This window comes from Macaca fascicularis, chromosome 19, assembly GCF_037993035.2.
Source record: "Macaca fascicularis isolate 582-1 chromosome 19, T2T-MFA8v1.1".
In the NCBI taxonomy this organism is placed as follows: Eukaryota; Metazoa; Chordata; class Mammalia; order Primates; family Cercopithecidae; genus Macaca; species Macaca fascicularis.
In genome coordinates this window covers 20,201,988-20,222,815 of record NC_088393.1, presented here as the reverse complement: position 1 = coordinate 20,222,815, position 20,828 = coordinate 20,201,988, and the positions used below count along the sequence as shown (strand labels likewise).

At 44.6% G+C, this 20,828-nt stretch overlaps 1 long non-coding RNA gene across 1 annotated transcript; it reads right to left on the bottom strand.

Moving 5' to 3' along the window:
* Window positions 1–1,477: 1,477 nt before the first annotated feature.
* On the bottom strand, window positions 1,478–16,883 carry LOC141409229 (uncharacterized). Its single transcript, XR_012428641.1, has 2 exons — window positions 16,632–16,883; window positions 1,478–1,554 (listed from the first exon to the last, which is right to left on the bottom strand). It is a non-coding gene; the product is annotated as an uncharacterized lncRNA (long non-coding RNA).
* Window positions 16,884–20,828: the final 3,945 nt, after the last annotated feature.

Here is a 20,828-nt window from a genome sequence, read left to right as displayed (position 1 = left end):
ATCTCAGCTCACTGCAACCTCCGCCTCCCGGGTTTAAGCAATTCTCCTGCCTCAGCCTCCCTAGACCTGGGATTACAGGCACACGCCACCATGCCCAGCTAATTTTAATGTTTTTAGTAGAGATGGCGTTTCACCATGTTGGCCAGGGTGGTCTCGAACTCCTGACCTCAAGTGATCCACCCACCTCAGCGCCTCAAAGTGGTAGGATTACAGGCGTGAGCCACCACACCCAGCCAGAAGCCTAGGTTTCTTATTAGAAGATAGACTGTGATACTGAAAGCAAATACAATGGGTAGACATTTTAAATTCCCCAGCCTACACTGAGGATGTAGATATAAACTTACTCTCATTCTGAGATGGTATGGGCAGATAGATAAACACACACATAGGCCGGGCACAGTGGCTCATGCCTGTAATCCCAGCACTTTGGGAGGCCGAGGCGGGTGGATCACGAGGTCAGGAGACAGAGACCATCCTGGCTAACACAGTGAAACCCCGTCGCTACTAAAAATACTAAAAAATTAGCCGAGCGTTGTGGCGGGAGCCTGTAGTCCCAGCTACTCAGGGGGCTGAGGCAGGAAAATGGTGTGAACCCGGGAGGTGGAGCTTGTAGTGAGCCAAGATCTCGCCACTGCACTCCAGCCTGGGCGACAGAGCGAGACTCCGTCTCAAAATAAAATAATAAAAACACATACATAATTATATGAGTTTGCCTATGTAGTTATTTATGTATACAAAAGATATTAATCAACAAACATTTTAAATTTCCCAGTCTACACTGAGGATGTAGATATAAACTTACTCTCACCTATATGGATTCATACCATCTCAGAATGGAATACAGCCATACAATGTTATGTTTAAACATCAACAAAGCTTCACTTATAGCAGTACTCAACTAGACAAAGTGCCACAGCACACAGTTCCTTAAACCCATACTCTTCTCACAACACAAATGCTTTTGGTCCAAAATAAAAACTACCAATCACTATCCTAAACATGGCATTCCCTGCTGGTCCTTGAAAACTTCACAGAGGCTGAAGAAGGTAGCTCATGTCTGAGTAAGTCTGCATTTAGAAAACGTGCACATGCATTAATGCAACGTTTATGGAGCATGTACTATGTGGTCAGAAGCACGCTACAGAGCACTGTGCTGGAAAGATGACATAATGTGAATTTATCCTCATAACACCCTGGGAGGTGGGTACTAACTGTCTCATAATTCCCTGGATTTACAGGAAAAGCCTAGCATTTACATTTCTTCTTGTTCTCACTGATTTTTTTTTTTTTTTTAATGCATGGAACAGGCCAGGCATGGTGGCTCATGCCTGTAATTCCAGCACTTTGGGAGGCCAAGGCAGATGGATCACCTGAGGTCAGGAGTTCAGGAAAATCAGGGGACCTGTAAAAGGCAACTGAGCAGGGATCCATGGGAAAGACATCCTCAGAGGCACAAGATTCTCCCATTACCTTTCAGTTTTGCTGATGCTTCAGTTAAAGTCTCCTGGGAAATGTCTGCAGTAGGTTCTTCCTCTGTAGTTCTTCTTACCTTGCCTGCAAAACAAACTATCTTTAGTGTCTGCATGTTTTTCCACTTCCTGTCCCCACCTGAGGAATGGAAAGCAAGGGCACAGTCCTTGCTCATGTTTTGGAGTGAAAGGAACATTGAAGGTCATGTGAGCTTTGCTGAGGCTTCTCCTGGCCTCATGTCAGATACAGCTCCTAACTCCAAGCAGCCCACCATAGCGTCCTCCTTTTTTTTTGTGATGGGGTTTCGCACTTGTTGCCCAGGCAGGAGTGCAATGGCACAACCTCAGCTCACTGCAACCTCCACCTCCCAGGTTCAAGTGATTGTTCTGCCTCAGTCTCTTGAGTAACAGAGATTACAGTCATGCGCCACTAAGGGAGGAGACCACCCCTCATATTGTCTTATGCCCAATTTCTGCCTCCGAAGAAAGAAGTAAAAACTAAAAGGCAGAAATGAAATCCACAGGCAGACAGCCCGGCACCACACCCTGGGCCTGGTAGTTAAAGATCAACCCATGACCTAATCGGTTATGTTATCTATAGATTACAGACATTGTATAGAAAAGCACTGTGAAAATCTCTGTCCTGTTCTGTTCTGTACTAATTACTGGTGCATGCAGCCCTGTCACATACCCCCTGCTTGCTCAATCGATCATGACCCTCTCACGCAGACTCCCTTAGAGGTGTAAGCTCTTAAGAGGGACAGGAATTGCTCACTTGGGGAGCTCGGTTTTTGAGACGTGAGTCTTACCAATGCTTCTGGCCGAATAAAGCCTTTCCTCCTTTAACTCGGTGTCTGAGGGTTTTGTCTGTGGCTTGTCCTACTACATTTCTTGGTTCCCTGACCAGGAAGCGAGGTGATTAACAGGCAGTTGAGGCAGCCCCTTAGGCGGCTTTGGCCTGCCCTGTGGAGCATTCCTGCGGGGGACTCTGGCCAGCTTGAGTGACGCAGATCCTGACAGCACTCTAAGGTAGGCAATTTCCCCAATGGAACACCTTGCCAGAGCAGGATGGCAGGCCCTTGCAGAGGATCAACACAGTGGCTGAACACCAGGAGGGAACTGGCACTTGAAATCTGGACATCTGAAACTTGGGAAGACTAGTCTTTGGAACTTGCCCACTCCATTTGAGTGGAAGTGTGGCCTGATCACCCATGGCGTGCCTGTACTGGCACTTTGGTTTTTGTTTTTGACTTGACTTGGATTGCTTGATACTTTGGTTTTGACCTTGCTTGGATTTCTGGATACTCGGATTTTGGTATTGATTCTGGTTTGGTGTAAACTGTAAAAGTGTGTGTGTGCCCTTTTTACCCATTCTTTGTTTTGTGGTGTGCGGGTGGTGTGAGCATGGTGTTATGTCTTGAAGAAGCATGGGTCAGGCACAAAGTAAGCCCACCCCAGTATGAACTATGTTGAAAATTTTCAAGAATTTAAGGGAGATTACGGTGTTATTATGACACCAGGAAAACTTAGAACTTTTGTGTGAAATAGACTGGCCAGCATTAGAGGTGGGTTGGCCATCAGAAGGAAGCCTGGACAGATCCCTTGTTTCAAAGGTATGGCACAAGGTAACCTGTAAGCCAGGGCACCCAGATCAGTTCCTGTACATAGACACTTGGTTACAGCAGGTTTTAGACCCTCACCCCATAGTGGTGGAGAGAACAGCAGCATAAGCGGCTGGCACAGGCAAGGAAAGACCAGCAGAGAGAGAGAGAGGAAGAGACAGAGAAACAAAGAGACAGACAAAAAGAGAGTCAAAGAAAGAGAGAAAGAGAGACAGAAATAAAGGAAAGTCAAAGAGAAAAAGAGACAGAAAATCAAAGAGAGAAAGAACTATACAAGTAGTTAAGAAACAAAACAAAAAGGTTGGGCATGGTGGCTCATGCCTGTAATCCCAGCACTTTGGGAGACTGAGGCAGGCAGATCACAAGGTCAGGAGTTCGAGACCAGCCTGATCAACATGGTGAACCCATCTCTACTAAAAATACAAAAATTAGCCAGGCGTGGTGGCACACGCCTGTAATCCCAGCTACTCGGGAGGCAGAGGCAGGAGAATTGCATGAACCCGGGAGGTGGAGGTTGCAGTGAGCCAAGATCACGCCACTGCATTCCAGCCTGGGAGACAGAGCAAGACTCCGTCTCAAAAAAAAAAAAAAAGAAAGAAAGAAAAAAAAAAAAACAGTGTACCCTATTCCTTTAAAAGCCAGGGTAAATTTAAAACTTATAATTGATAATTGAAGGTATTCTCCATAACCCTATAACACTCCAATACCACTTTGTTGTCAGTGTAAACAAGGGCGTATTCCAAAAGCACTGAGGCCACTAAAAACCCGTAGCCTTCCTATCAAAAATCCTTAACCCAGTAACCCCCAGATAGCCCAGATGCATTCAATCTGTAGCAGCAACTGCTTTGCTAACAGAAGAAAGTAAAAAAATAACTTTTAGAGAAAACATCATTGTGAGCACAACCTCACCAGTTCAGAAGTATCCTAAGGGAAAAAAAAAAAAAAAAGCGTGATTTAACATTAACCACTGAAAATTCCCTTAACCCAGTTTTCCTAACAGGGCATCTAAATCTTAATTACCATACAAAGGTCCAACCAGACCTAGGAGGAACTCCCTTCAGGACAGGAGGATGGATGGTTCCTCCCAGGTAATTGAAGGAAAAAAAAAAAAAAGCCATCTATACGATTTTAAATTAATTTGGACAAAACAAGGTCTTATTAATAGCAAAGGATAATTAAAATCCCAAACTTACAAGGTTTTCAACAAAAGTAAAGTTTGCTAAAAGTTAACAGTGTAACATGTATTATAGTAACTTCTAATCTTGTGGCCTTAGACAGTCTAGCACACAGACATAAAGGAAGTTCGCTTTGGAAAAGAATGGTTGGCTGGGCGCGGTGGCTCAAGCCTGTAATCCCAGCACTTTGGGAGGCCGAGATGGGCAGATCACAAGGTCAGGAGATCGAGACCATCTTCTAGCTAACACGGTGAAACCCCATCTCTACTAAAAAATACAAAAACTAGCCAGGCGAGGTGGCGGTTGCCTGTAGTCCCAGCTACTCGGAAGGCTGAGGCAGGAGAATGGCGTGAACCCGGGAGGCGGAGCTTGCAGTGAGCTGAGATCTGGCCACTGCACTCTAGTCTGGGCCACAAAGCGAGACTCTGCCTCAACAACAACAACAAAAAAAAGAATGGTTATCTTCGGAAAAAAGGGAAAAAAGGGGGGGGCAGAATTTATGTAAAAAGAGTGTTATATGGTAAATTCTTGTCCTGAAATAAATTAACTGGTTGTTTAAAGAAAGAAATGTTTGTAATAAGTCAGAAAGTTGAGGCATGTCAAAGAATTGTCTGCGAAAGTTGTGAAAGAGCAAAATGTTATTAAAAAAAGAATTTATTCAAGAAATATTGTATAATTTAAAAGTAATTGGCTGGGCGCGGTGGCTCATGCCTGTAATCCCAGCACTTTGGGAGGCTGAGGCAGGCAGATCACGAGGTCAGGAGATTGAGACCATCCTGGCTAACACAGTGAAACCTGCCTCTACTAAAAAATAAAATACAAAAAATTAGCCGAGTGTGGTGCGGGCACCTGTAGTCTCAGCTATTCGGGAGGCTGAGGAAGGAGAATGGCGTGAACCCAGGAGGCAGAGCTTGCAGTGAGCCGAGATCGTGCCACTGCACTCCAGCCTGGGCGACAGAGTGGGACTCCGTCTCAAAAAATAAATAAATAAATAAGTAGGCCTCCTGAATGTAAAACTATTAAAAAAAAACAGTTTATGTGAAAGTTGTATAAGGAAAGTAAAATATACCTTTGGTAAAAGGATTATAAGGAGGCATAAGAATGTAAATTTTTACCTACATTAAAAGGTTAAAAAATTATTGTTTTGAAGGTTTAAGCAAGTTTAAAAATGTTAATTGTAAAGAAAATTCTGTGTATAAACATATTAAAGTCAAAGGGGTCATCCAGTTTTTCTGTGAACTGGACATTAAAGTAAAAACACAACAGGTTTTTCTTAAAGCACTAATCTACCCTTTAACAAAAATTATAAAAGATTAAAAAGAGTCTGTAAAAATCTTACCTTATGGTCCAAAATTAAAAATGGATAAATATGTCTACAAGGTTTTATTAAAATTAAGTTTAACATTAATAACACACTAATATAAAGGTGAAATTTAGCTTATCTGGTATGAAAATCATACAAGAAGCATTATTAAATATAAAATGGTGTTTGGCTTTCTTTGGTTTAAAAACTAATAAAAATAGGTGCTAAAAGAAATTTCTCAGTAGAAAGGCACCAAGGACTATAAAGTCCACTGCTGATGTCCCCACATTAAAACAAGAGGTCATTTTCTTAGAAATTGTATACTTTATCTTCCACTTTCCTTTCCCTCAAAACTAAAAGTCTTTTAGCACATGTACCACCCCTAGAATTTCCAGTAAACCAGCACCAGCCTAAAGATCACATTTTCATCAAAAGATGAAAAGAAAGGAAACTCGAGCTAGCCTAGGAAGGACCCTACTTTGTGTTGCTAACCACCAAGACTGCTGAAAAAGGATGGACTCGTCACAACCAAGTCAAGAAAGCACCACCCCCTCCAGAGTCATGGGCAATAGTCCCAGGGGAAAACCCTACCAAACTAAAGCTAAGAAAACTTTTAACTCTTTCATTTCTTTTAACTCTTTCATCCATTCATCTCTTTTAACTCTTTCATCCATTCTATTACTCTTTCTTCTTTCCTCACTGTATTGCTGACCATCTAGTTATTAACATAACCAAGTCAATTTTGTCTCAAACTATTGCATTTAATGCTTCCCTTGTTATACCCTGTGGGGACTTGCCAAGTCAAAGACAGTTCTCTACTTCAGAAAAGTACCTCCGTCCCTTCTGACTCTCCTCAGACTGGGCATCAGTAAATTAGGACCATTTAATCTGGGGAAATTTTGATAAAGACTCCAGTGTCAACCAGGAGTCTTGCTCCCCAATGTAGAGCTTTTATGCTGTAGTTGGCCCAACATTCTGTGGACCACTAAAGAGAAAGGATGGACTGCCCCAACCAGTTGTTGTAATTTCCTAAAATCATATATTAATTTTATTAGAGGATCACAGAAGTTAAAGACTTAAAACAAACTTTGGCAATTAAAACAGGATACCAAGACGCAAATGCCTGGTTGGAATGGATCGAGTATTGCATCCGCATGTTAAACAAAAGCAATTGTTTTGCTTGTGCATATGGCAGGCCAGAGGCCCAGACTGTCCCCTTTCCACTAAGGTGGTCCTCTAGTTGACCACGCATGTGCTGCATGGTAGCTCTTTTTCAGGATTCTACAGCCTAGAGTAATAAGTTGTGCCAAGCCCTCTCTGCTATATCTCGAAGTCTGGCACCCTATGGGTCAGCCCCCGAGGGCCATCCAGCCTCCATCTCCCAACACTAAGTTCACTTCGTGTTTTTCACAACAGGGAGGATACTTAGCGTTCCTTGGAGACCTGAAAGGATGCAGTGAGCTTCAGAATTTTCAAGAGCTTATCAATCAGTCAGCCCTTGTTCACCCCCATGCAGATGTGTGGTGGTATTGCAGTAGACCTTTACTGGGCACTCTGCCGAATAACTGGAGTGGCACTTGTACTTTAGTCCAATTGGCTATCCCTTTCACCCTGGCATTTCATCAACCAGAGGGAGGAAAAATAAGATATCATAAAGCAAGAGAAGCCCCTTATGGGTCTTTCGACTCTCACGTCTATTTAGATGCAATTGGAGTCCCACAGGGAATACCAGATCAATTTAAAGCTTGAAATCAAATAACTGCAGGATTTGAGTCAGTATTTTGGTGGGTGACAGTTAATAAAAATGTAAATTGGATAAACTACATCTATTACAACCAACAGCAATAAGCTTTTCATGAGTTAAAAGAAAAACTCATGTCAGCCCCAGCCCTGGGGCCACCTGACCTGACAAAACCCTTCACACTCTATGTGCCAGAAACAGAAAAAATGGCAGTTGCAGTTTTAACCCAGATTGTGGGGCCCTGGCCAAGGCCAGTGGCCTATCTCTCAAAACAACTAGATGGGGTTTCCAAAGGCTGGCCCCCATGTCTACGAGCCCTGGCAGCAACGGCCCTGTTAGCACAAGAAGCAGATAAACTAACCCCTGGGCAAAACCTGAATATAAAGGCCCCCCATGCTGTGGTGACTTTGATGAATACCACAGGACATCATTGGCTAACAAATGCTAGATTAACCAAGTGCCAAAGCTTGCTATGTGAAAATCCCCACATAACCATTGAAGTTTGCAACACCCTAAACCCTGCCACCTTGCTTCCAGTATCAGAGAGCCCAGTTAAACATAACTGTGTAGAGGTATTGGACTCAGTTTATTCTAGTGGGCCCAACCTCTAAGACCATCCTTGAACATCAGTAGACTGTTAGCTGTAGTGGGCAGGAGCAGCTTCGCCAACCCCTGCAAAGTGACTCTGAAGAAGACGACAAGCCCTGATCCAGTCACACCCGGAAGCTGACTGGTCCATGCATGGCCAAAGCATGAGAAAACTCATTGTGGGACTCATTTTCCTTAAAATTTGGACTTGTACAGTAAGGACTTCAACTGACCTTCCTCAGACTGAGGGCTGTTCCCAGTGTATATATCAAGTCACTGAGATAGGACAAAAAGTTGCTACAGTCCTATTATTTTATGGTTATTATAAGTGTACCGGGACTCTAAAAAGAACTTGTTTGTGTAATGCTATACTATACAAGGTATATAGCCCAGGGAATGACCAACCTGATGTGTGTTATGACCCCACGACCACAATTTTTAAAATAAGATTAAGGACTGAGGACTGGTGGGGACTCATGAATGGTATGAGTAAAGTCTTAGCCAAAACAAAAAAAAAGGGGGGGGGGTCCCCAAACAAGTCACCTTGAAGTTTGATGCCTGTGCTGTCATTAATAGTAATAAGTTAGGAATAAGATGTGGTTCTTTTAATTAAGAAAGAGGCTATGTGGCAGAAAATAAGTACATTTGTCATGAATTAAGACTGTGTGAAAATGAATGTGGATACTGGTCATGTATCATTTAGGCTACTTGGGTAAAAAATAAAAAGGATCCTGTCCACCTTCGGAAAGGGAAAAGTAGCCCTTTCTGTACCAGTGGTCAGTGGAACCCCTTAGAACTAGTAATAACCAACCTCCTTGATCCTCACTGGAAAAAAGGGGAGCGTGTAATCCTAGGAATTGATGGGGCTGGACTAGATCCTTGAGTAAATATCGTGGTTTGAAAAGAAGTTTAGGCCGGGCACGGTGGCTCAAGCCTGTAATCCCAGCACTTTGGGAGGCCGAGACGGGTGGATCACGAGGTCAGGAGATCGAGACCATCCTGGCTAACACAGTGAAACCCCGTCTCTACTAAAAAATACAAAAAAACTAGCCGGGCGAGGTGGCGGGCGCCTGTAGTCCCAGCTACTCGGGAGGCTGAGGCAGGAGAATGGCCTGAACCCGGGAGGCGGAGCTTGCAGTGAGCTGAGATCCGGCCACTGCACTCCAGCAAGGGGGACAGAGTGAGACTCCGTCTCAAAAAAAAAAAAGAAAAGAAGTTTATAAACACTCACCTGAGGCGGTATTTCAAACCTTCTATGATGAACTGAATGTGCCAGTACCAGAAATTCCAGGAAAAACAAGAAATTTGTTTTTCCAATTAGCTGAGCATGTAGCCCAGTCTCTCAGTGTCACTTCATGTTATGTATGTGGAGGAACTGTAATGGGAGATCAATGGCCATGGGAAGCCCGAGAATTAGTACCTGCAGACCCAGTTCCTGATGAATTCCTGGCTCAAAAGAATCACCCTGATAACTTCTGGGTCCTAAAAGCCTCAATCATTAGACAATACCATATAGCAAGAGTGGGGAAGGACTTCACCCTTCCTGTGAGAAGACTCAGCTGCCTTGGGCAAAAACTGTATAATAGTACTACAAAAACAGTCACCTAGAGGAGTTAAAACCACACTAAGAAAAATCCATTTAGTAAATTCACAAAGTTGCAAACTGAGGACCCACCCAGAGTTCCACCGGGACTGGACAGCCCCCACTTGATTATACTGGATATGTGGGCATAGAGCTTACACCAAATTACCCACCAGTGGGCAGGTAGTTGTGTTACTGGCACTATTAAACCATCTTTCTTCCTACTGCCATAAAGACAGGCAAACTCCTGGGCTTCCCTGTCTATGCTCCCCGTGAAAAGAGAAGCACAGCTATAGGAAATTAGAAAGATGATAAATGTCCCCCTGAGAGAATCATACAATATCATGGGCCTGTACTTGGGCACAAGATGGCTCGCAGGGATACCGTATCCCCATTTACATGCTCAACCAAATCATACAGTTACAAGCTGTCTTAGAAATAATCACTAATAAGACCAGCAGAGCCTTGACTATTCTGGCCCAGCAAGAAACTCAGATGAGAAATGCTATCTATCAAAACAGATTGGCTCTCGACTACTTGCTAGCAGCTGAAAGAGGGGTATGTAGGCAATATAACCTTACTAATTGCTGTCTACACATAGTTGATCAAGGGCAAGTAGTTGAAGACATAGAGTTATGACAAAACTGGCACATGTGCCCATGCAAGTGTGGCATGGATTTGATCCTGGGGCCATGTTTAAAAAATGGTTCCCAGAGCTAAGAGGATTTAAAACTCTTATAATAAGAGTCATAATAGTAATAGGAACCTGCTTACTGCTCCCTTGTTTGCTACCTGTACTTCGAATGATAAAAAGCTTCATTGCTACCTTAGTTCACCAAAATGCTTTAGCAGAAGTATACTATATAAATCACTATTGATCTGTTTTGCAAGAAGACATGGGTAGTGAAAATGAAAGTGAGAACTCCCACTAATGAGTGAAGTTCTCAAAAGCGGGGAATAAGGGAGGAGATCACCCCTTATATTGTCTTATGCCCAATTTCAGCCTCCAAAGAAAGAAGAAGTAAAAACTAAAAGGCAGAAATGAAATCCACAGGCAGACAGCCCGGCGCCACACCCTGGGCCTGGTAGTTAAAGATCGACTCCTGACCTAATTGGTTTATGTTATCTATAGATTACAGACATTGTATAGAAAAGCACTGTGAAAATCCCTGTCCTGTTCTGTTCCGTACTAATTACCAGGGCTTGCAGCCCTCAGTCACGTACCCCCTGCTTGCTCAATAAATCATGACCCTCTCACGCAGACCCCCTTAGAATTGTAAGCCCTTAAGGGGGACATGAATTGCTCACTCCGGGAGCTCGGTTTTTGAGATGTGAGTCTTGCCAATGCTCCTGGCCCAATAAACCTTTCCTTCTTTAAATCGGTGTCTGAGGGGTTTTGTCTGTGGCTCGTCCTGCTATACCACCACACCCGGCTAATTTTTGTGTTTTTTGGTAGAGGCAGGGTTTATCCACGTTGGTCAGGCTGGTCTCTAACTCCCAAGCTCAGATGATCTACCCACCTCAGCCTCCCAAAGTGCTGGGATTACAGGCGTAAGCCACCGTGCCCAGCCATAGTTTCTTAATGTACAATCAAGATCCACTTTAATATGGCTCTATTGCTATTGGGCCTGCCATATGCAATTTCAAGATATTCTCCTACACCTGCCCACAATGACCCTCCAGGATTAAAATGAGCTCCTGAGTGAGAAATTCTGGAGTATACTGAGCTTTTTGTGTATTTTTGTTGAGTTTCTCTACCCATGCTTGGAGAGGGCTGTGGACATGGGGAGTTCCAATGTCCAAGGATTCCGATGTTCAAAGGTGGTTTTCACCCTCCAGATGTCTCAACTTTGCCTTTGGTCTTCCTGTCAGTCCTGTTAAGGGGTTATGAAATCTGGAGTTGCTGGAGCATCCTCAGTTCCAGGTTCTACTTTTCCTTCTTATGGGTTCGAAGGTCTGTGAAATAGGCCCCACCCCAGCATGTCACCATGTCTGGTTCTGGCCATCTGTCCTACAACTTGATAGTTCCTGCACGTTCTCCATGAATTGAGGAGGAGGGAGGTGTATGAGTCAGCATGAATCACAGGCAGTTTTCAAAAGTTAATGTTGGAAGAGTATTTTGGATTTGGGTATTGGTTTTTGTTTTTGGTTTTTTTGAGTTGGAGTTTCGTTCTTGTTGCCCAGGCTGGAGTGCAATGGCACGGTCTCGGCTCACTACAACCTCTGCCTCAGGGGTTCACGTGATTCTCCTGCCTCAGCCTCCTGAGTAGCTGGGATTACAGGTGCCCGCCACCATGCTCAGCTAATTTTTTTGTATTTTTAGTAGAGATGGGGGTTTCACCATGTTGGCCAGGCTAGTCTCGAACTCCTGACCTCAGGTGACCTACCCGCCGTGCCCTCCCAAGGTGCCAGGATTACAGACATGAGCCACCATGCCCAGCTAAACTTAACTTGAATTATTTCTCGTAGCTGCCTATTTTAAAGAAAAATAGAAAGGAAGCTAAACCAATCAGAAGTAGCCAACAACCTTATATAACTAGGGACTTTTCAACAAGATAAACAAAAAACCAAGAAGAAACAAGTTTGTAACTACCATTAATCAAATAATTTGTTTCTACATTTTTCCAATAAATAGTTGCCTCTTACACTGTTAATAAAACCTAAACCTCTTTTAGACTGGTGTCCTATAATTAATCAATTGTTCTCACTCAAATAAACTCTTTACAATTTATTGTGTCTCAGATTACTTTTTAGTAGAATAAAATAAACCATCTAGGAATCCATATTACAAAAAGGTTTAGAGAATATGAGAAAAGATACACGATGTTCATGAAATATATGAATGTAGACATAAGCAAATAGAAAAATTACATGTTCTTAGACAGAAAATATACTATCAATATAAATTGTCCTTAAGGTAGTTCATACATTAAATTTTGTTCTAATATAGATACCATTAAATATTGGAGGTAGGCATTTTACTATAAAGTAGTATATAAGCCAGGTGTGGTGGCTCACACCTGTAATCCTAGCACTTTGGGAGGCCGAGGTGGGTGAATCACCTGAGGTCAGGAGTTTGAGCCCCAGCTGGCCAACATGGTGAAACCCATCTCTATGAAAATACAAAAATTAGCCAGACAAGACGGCAGGTGCCTGTAATCCCAGCTACTTGGGAGGCTGAGGCAGGAGAACTGCTTGAACCTGGGAGGTAGAGGTTTCAGTGAGCCAAGATGGTGCCACTGCACTCCAGCCTGGTGACAGAGCAAGACTCTGTCTCAAAAATAAATACATACATACATACACATATACATACATACATACATAAAACAGCATATAGATGAAAAGATAAGAAGAGCCAAGAAAACTCTGGGGAAACAAAAAATAACACAGATAATATTGGCCAGCCCTGTGAAAAATCTTGATTAAAAAAGCTAACAGATCGGCTGGGCGTGGTGGCTCACGCCTGTAATCCCAGCACTTTGGGAGGCTGAGGTGAGTGGATCACGAGGTCAGGAGATCGAGACCATCCTGGCTAATATGGTGAAACCCCATCTCTACTAAAAATACCAAAAAAATTAGCAGGGCGTGGTGGCAGGCACCTGTAGTCCCAGCTACTTGGGAGGCTGAGGCAGGAGAATGACGTGAACCTAGGAGGCGGAGCTTGCAGTGAGCTGAGATTGCGCCACTGCACTCCTGCCTGGGTGACAGAGCAAGACTCTGTCTAAAAATAAATAAATAAATAAAATAAAATAAATAAAAGCTAATAGATCATTGGAACTAAAAATTCAGAAATAGACTAAAGTACCTAAGAAAGTGTCTTAGTCCATCCAGGCTGCTGTAACAAAATACCTTAGGCTGGGTAATGTAAAAACAACAGAAATTTATTGCTCACAATTCTGGAGGCTGGAAAGTGCTAGATCAAGGCACCAACAAATTTGGTGTTTGGTGACAGCCCTGATCCTCATAGATGATACCTTCTTGGTTTGTCCTCACATGGTGAAAGACAAGGACACTCCCTTCAACCCCATTCAAAGGGGCACTTAGTCCATTCAGGAAGATGGCACTCTCTTGGCTTAGTCACTTCCCCAAAGGTCGCATGCCTAATACTATCCACATATGAATTTGGAGGGGGACACAAATATTTAGACCACAGCAAAAATTTAATAAGCAGGAAAAGCTATGTGGAGGATGGCATCATTAATACTTTTACATGTGAAAAATTGATGTTCCTATCACAAAGGAAAGAAATGATTTACTCTTCATGTTCTTCAGAATATAGAACAAAATAAAGGTCCAATGAAAAATAAATCTATACAAAAAAACGAATCAGTGTTGATAAGATGAATTCTACAAATTGTATCAGGATTTCTGAGGTTTTTGGGAATGGGCAAGGCCCCAGAATTTCCTCCTGTGACATTCTCCCTGAAGATGCTCATGCTCTTATTCAACTTGAAAGTGGATAAAGGCCAGGCGTGGTGGCTCACGCCTATAATCTCAACACTTTGGGAGGCCGAGGTGGGCGGATCACGAGGTCAGGAGTTCAAGACCAACCTGGACAACATTGTGAAACCCCGTCTCCACAAAAAACACAAAAATTAGCTAGGCATAGTGATACGCATCTGTAATCCCAGCTACTCGGGAGGCTGAGGCAGGAGAATTGCTTCAATCTGGGAAAGGGAGGTTGTAGTGAGCCGAGATCGCACCACCGGACTCCAGCCTGGGAGACAAACTAAGACTTCGTCTCAAAAAAAAAAAAAGAAAGTGGATAAAGATGTTTTTTCCTGGCTGGGCGCGGTGGCTCAAGCCTGTAATCCCAGCACTTTGGGAGGCCGAGACGGGCGGATCACAAGGTCAGGAGATCAAGACCAACCTGGCTAACACGGTGAAACCCCGTCTCTACTAAAAAAATACAAAAAACTAGCCGGGCGAGGTGGCGGGCACCTGTAGTCCCAGCTACTCGGGAGGCTGAGGCAGGAGAATGGTGTAGACCCGGGAGGCGGAGCTTGCAGTGAGCTGAGATCCGGCCACTGCACTCCAGCCTGGGCGACAGAGCAAGACTCCATCTCAAAAAAAAAAAAAAAAGTTTTTACCTGTTCTAATATTTAAGAAATTCAAAATAAACAGGCCTATGTATGCATGATTCTCAAACAATCAGTCAGCGGTGCTCTGCTAAGGAAGAGCAAAGAGTCTCACATCCACAGAAGTACAATGTTCTGTCAGATAAAGATGTCTCCCTGTGCCAGAGCCACATATTTTACACATGATCAGAGGCTTTCACAGGCAAGCATTGCTCTGCAGCCCTACCACAGACTTAACCCTGAGAATCTGACTTAGAAGGTCACTGATGAACACACGCCCTAGTGTTCTGATCTACATGAATCCTCTCTTAATGGTACCTTCCAGGGATCTGGGATCTTTCCTGAATTCATCTGCCACACACAGATAGACTCAAAAATTTAGACAGAAGCTTTGATCCTCACTGGCACATCTGCCCTGTCCTATCAGCTTCTCTAGAAGTACGCTGCTCTAATTGCTCCTGAGTGACCCCACCTAAGGGTATCTCTCTTTGCCAATATAATTGATTTCATAAACTGGGAAAAGAAATAGGCAAGAGTCTAGCTATGCTGGGGCTGTCTAAGATTCCCTTACCTATGTCTCTAATTTACCCAAATATTGACCAAAAAGATTAATGGTGGTAGGAAAACGGAAGGAGGAGCCCCAGTTCACAGAAGAAGGAGAAAATGTAATCAATGCTGCATAGCACCCAGCTTTAGCTTACCCACGGGGGACTGAGCCTCTTCAGAAAAAAGCCATGGTTCTCCATTGTATTAGTCTGTTCTCATGCTGCTAATAAAGACATATCCAAGACAGGGTAATTTATAAAGGAAAGAGGTTTAATTGACTCACAATTCCACATGTGACCTATAGGTCAGGGCAGCGGGGTTCACAATCATGGAGGAAGGCGAGGAAGAGCAAAGTCACGTCTTACATGGTGGCAGGCAAGAGAGCATGTGCAGGGAAACTGCCCTTTATAAAACCATCAGATCTCCTGAGACATAATCACTATCACGAGAACAGCATGGGAAAGACTCACCCCTATGATTCAATTACCTCCCACTAGGTCCCTCCAACAACACATGGGAATTATGGGAGCTACAATTCAAGATGAGATTTGGGTGGGGACACAGCCAAACCATATCATTCATCATCTGAAGGAACCGTGGTCTCAGACAGCTGGGCACCGAGAGTGCATGCTGCCCCCTAGAATTCCACACCTACATCACAGAGAGAACAGTCTCAAAGGATTCTTAAGGTTAATATGGGGAGCCAAAAGGAGAAGATGAATTCACAGCCTCTGCGTTACCTTCTGGTCTAACCCTACTCTTGTCCTGGCCCAACAGGATTCCCATACTCTTTTCTGGGTTGCACCAGAGGTAATTCAGAAAGACAAAAAGTTATTAATGCCCCTCCATTCCCCACAGCTTCTGAGGTCTAAGTTGTTCATTCCCTGGGTTTTAGGTTGTTGTTCTCCCTCTACCTCCACAGAATCAGTGTGTCCCATTCCAGTACCTATGATTTCACCTGTATTCTTGTCACCTCCTACTTTCTCCCAGACATTTTATCTAACAGAGCCAGGCGAAACAGAGACAAGGATATTTACATAAAACTTAACCAGAACTAAGTTGGAGTTCCATAACCCCCATTGGGCTGGGATGGCACTCAGGCTGGCCTAAGATTGTGGTTATGGAACAGAAAGACACATTTTGCCCAGGAATGATCAGTGTGGAATCCCAAATTTGGGAAATAGATCCTTAGAGTGCCCAATCGTTTCATCCTTCTCTTGGAGGTAATCAAGAAGAGATAATCCCCTTTTGGAGAAAACCATGTCTAATCAACAGATGACCTAACCAACATGTGTGGAAAAGGAGGTAAAATCAGACAGTTGACCCATTTTAGTAGATTTGGTAATAAACGCCACAAAGTCAGAGTTCAAGCGGTCTCAAAACCCTAAAAGGTGACACAGATTAGTTTCAAGGGACACAAGGTGTCACAGGGTGTGCCAACCTCCCAGAGGGTGAGAACCATGGCAACTTTGGGCAGGCTGGGAAACGATCCCGGACTCTTGCAGTTCTGTGAGAAATCAAACTTACCGCAACTTTGGAAGTCAAGAAGCCAGCAAGTTGGGGGATACGGGATCACAATTACTTGGTGAGACAAGCTGCCCTGGTAGCTTGCCCTCTCCCATCAGGTAGGTGAGGTTAAAGAACAGGCAGGCTCCCCCTCCGCATGGCAGAACTGCTGTGAAGGCATGGAGGAGCGAGGCTGAGGTTGGGGGCCTTCGCCTACCATTCCGTGAGCTGAAATTTTTTGTTACCAGCCAGTGATCACAGGGCTGCAGGACTACAATCCCAGCGTGCACAGGGATCAGGGACTGTGCGCATCACTGGAGGAAGGGGCGGAGCTGCGCGCGCTTCGCTGAGCTTGCTGGGAGATGTAATCTCATAGCCAACTCCCAGCCCTTCGGCCACAAGGCTGCAGGACTACAATCCCAGCTGTACCAGGCTCAGGGGCGGTTCGCAGCCTTAGAGGAAGGGGCCGGGCGGTGAGCGCCGCGCCTTGTATGCTGGGAATTATAGTCTCTTCATTGCTCTAGGCCCATGGGTAGGTAGCTTCAGAACTACAATCCCAGTATGCATCGGGGCGGTGCGTAGCCCTGGAGGGAGGGGCATAGCGGTGTGGATTTACCGGTGTGGAAAGCACTGCTGGCCGCCGATTTCACGCCGCCCCCTTGCCAGGGAGAGTGAATACAGCTAGGGACGTGAAAGGCAGGTCTGGGCTGGGCATTGAGGAGGGTATTAAGCTAGGAAATATACCTTACCTTTGTCTAAATCGGGCGGATCGTCCTCCCGTCATTGGCCCTGTGCAGCTTGGATTCCTCTCACCCGCACCCAGGGGTCTTCCCAGAGCATGGCGTCGTCTCCAGCCCAGGGAGCTGCCTTCTTTCCCAAACTGCTTTGGAAACTGTCCTGATGTCTAAGACAATGTACGTTGTGCCGCAGCCCTGTACCTTCTCTAGCTAGAGTGCGAGCTCAGCTGCTTTTGAGAAAAATCTACCACCTGGCCCACCTGTGCACAACTTCAGAGCTTTGTCGGGGGTGACAAGGGCCGTGGCTTCGGGGAAATATCCCGCACACTGGCGCCTTTTTCGCGAATGTGAAAGTTGAGACATCAAGAAGCTTAATTATTGGGTTGCTCAGGATCTGCCAAGAGCAAAGGAGAAAACCCCATTTCCCAGGCATGTGTCTTGTGAGCCATTTTTTGTCAACCCTCTCAAGTGGACAAGCTCCAAAACACAACATGAAACTGATGATGATTTAGGCAATTTACGTTTGAAATCATTGGCCTCATCTCAAATCAGTGTCTCAGAGACACAGGTCGGACCTGATCCCTCAGGAACAGATAGCGTTTCAGCTTTGTGGGATTGACTTTTGAGATGTGGAGCACTGGGGGGTCATTTGAAAGCCATCAGGTTTCACATCTCTGCTTTGGATGGAAAGCCCATCACCCACAGCTGTCAGGGATGTTCCTTAACTCACTGGGGCTCATCTGTTGAATTTTTCTATCTAGATAATGGAAACATCTAGGAGCACTTCTGCTTCCATGTAACCTCTTAATAATTGATGTCCCTAAAATTCTGTGTTCTCAGGGACAGTTCCTTTGGTTCCCAGATGGTACCAGCTTTCATGTTGTTATATCTAATATGTAAAAACCTGGATGTTAATCTCCAAGACATTGTTCGCGTCACACATTCCAGTATGTTTCATTTGTGATGTCTTTTTTTTTTTTTTTTTTTTTTTTTATTTAAGACGGAGTCTCGCTCTGTCGCCCAGGCTGGAGTGCAGTGGCCAGATCTCAGCTCACTGCAAGCTCCGCCTCCCGGGTTCCCGCCATTCTCCTGCCTCAGCCTCCCGAGTAGCTGGGACCACAGGCGCCGCCACCTCGCCCGGCTAATTTTTTGTGTTTTAAGTAGAAACGGGGTTTCGCCGTGTTAGCCAGGATGGTCTCGATCTCCTGACCTTGTGATCCGCCCGTCTTGGCCTCCCAAAGTGCTGGGATTACAGGATTGAGCCACCGCGCCGGGCCCATTTGTGATGTCTGAATGTAGGTTTTCAAAGAACTGAAAACCTGGCCATAAAAATTGGACCCTATTACTGTACTTAGTGAATAATTTACCCCTTAGGGTTAATTACACCTGAGTTCATCAGCACCTGTGTAAAGAAAGAAAAAAAATTATGGCATCTGCCAGGCATGGTGGCTCATGCCTGTAATCCCAGCACTTTGGGAGACCGAGACGGGTGGATCACCTGAAGTCAGGAGTTTGAGACTAGGAGTTTGAGACCAGGCCAACATGGCGAAACACCATCTCTACTAAAATACAAAAATTAGCCAGGCGTGGTGGCAGGCACTGTAATCCCACCTATTCTGGAGGCTGAGGCAGGAGAATCGCTTGAACCCAGGGGAGGGAGGTTGCAGTCAGTCTAGATCAAGCCACTTCATTCCAGCGTGGGCAAAAGAGCGAAACTCCATCTCAAAAACCAACAAAACAAAACCATGTGGCACCTATGCACCTGGCAAGATGAGGAAGTATAGGGAGACCACAGCACATTTCTAGGGCTCTTCTTTTGTTTTAAATAGCGCCTGTGGGGAAAGTCCATGTGATCCAGTGCACACATCCCTTCCCTATCCCTCTGTTTTCATCCTACTCCTTTCTGTGCCCTCTTTAGGTGAGGGTGTCTGATCACCCTCGCCCACAAGTGTTGCTTGGGGATGTTGTAATGTAACCATATCCATCCTCTCAAAATGAGGATTAATAGAGAAGAGAGTCTTGGGACTTGTGTTCAGATGCACTGCTGTTTGGCGTGTGGCTGCTCTCATCAGTCCACAGCAGCTGTCTGAAAAGATTGGTCCTGATGTAGCCATAGCTGGTGTTCACAGGGCTGGGTGCTTCTTGTGGTTTGGTGTCTTTTGCTTAGATTTTGTGGCTCTGACCCTCTTCTGCTTATCCATTCCTGGTAGTATCTGCGGGGTTGCCTGGTTTGTTCCAGTTGTTTCCTGAAAGCTTGTTGTGTAACTATTTCCCAAGGTCTTTGGGATTCTACGCTCACTAGACCAGTCACTGTCCACTGGCCCTGTCCTTATCTTGCTGGAGCCCCCATGTTCATCCTCTCCAGTGGAGCAAAGAATTCTAGTTACTTAGAAATCTTCTAATTCTGATGCTGCTGGGCCATTTATGAAGCTGGGAATCTTGTCTTTGGGTTCATGGGTGTTATTCTTTTTGCATATTTCGATATCTGATGCTATTTTACTGATAATGTGAACCTCCAGCAACAGGCACATTTAAATACTAGTGAATTTTTTTTTTTTTTTTTTGAGACAGTTGCGCCCTGTTGCCCAGACTGGAGTACAGTGGCGCAACCTTGGCTCACTGCAACCTCTGCTTCCTGGGTTCAAGCGATTCTCCTCCCTCAGCCTCCCAAGTAGCTAGGATTACAAGCACCCACCACCACACCCGACAAATTTTTATATTTTTAATAAAGACAGGGTTTTGCCATGTTGAGCAGACTGGTCTAGAACTCCTGACCTCAAATGATTCATCTGCTTTGGCTTCTCAAAGTGCTGGGATTACAGGCATTGAGCCACCGCACCTGAACTTGTATTGCCTTTCTCTGATTCTGTTTGAGGGTAGTACTAGGTTCCTAAAATATATTGGGAAATGTTCCTTCCTCTTCTACTTTCTGAACAATATTGAGTAGAAATGGTGTTAATTCTTTTTTAAACACTGGACTCAGAAAACCATTCAGGCTTGAATTTATTTATTTTTTTTAGTTTTAAAATTATGATTTCAGGCTGGGTGCAGTGGCTCATGCCTGTAATCCCAGCACTTTGGGAGGCTGAGGTGGGTGGATCACCTGAGGTCAGGAGTTCGAGACTAGCCTGACCAACATGATGAAACCCAGTCTCTACTAAACAAATACAAAAATTAGCCGGCGTGGTGGCACATGACTGTAATCCCAGGTACTCGGAAGGCTTGAACCCAGGAAGTGGAGGTTGCGGTGAGCCGAAGTCGCACCACTGTACTCCAGCCTGGGTTACAGAGTGAGACTCCATTTAAAAAAAAAAAAAAAAAAAAAAAGGCCGGGCGCGGTGACTCAAGCCTGTAATCCCAGCACTTTGGGAGGCCGAGACGGGCGGATCACGAGGTCAGGAGATCGAGACCATCCTGGCTAACATGGTGAAACCCCGTCTCTACTAAAAAATACAAAAAAAAAAAAAAAAACTAGCCGGGC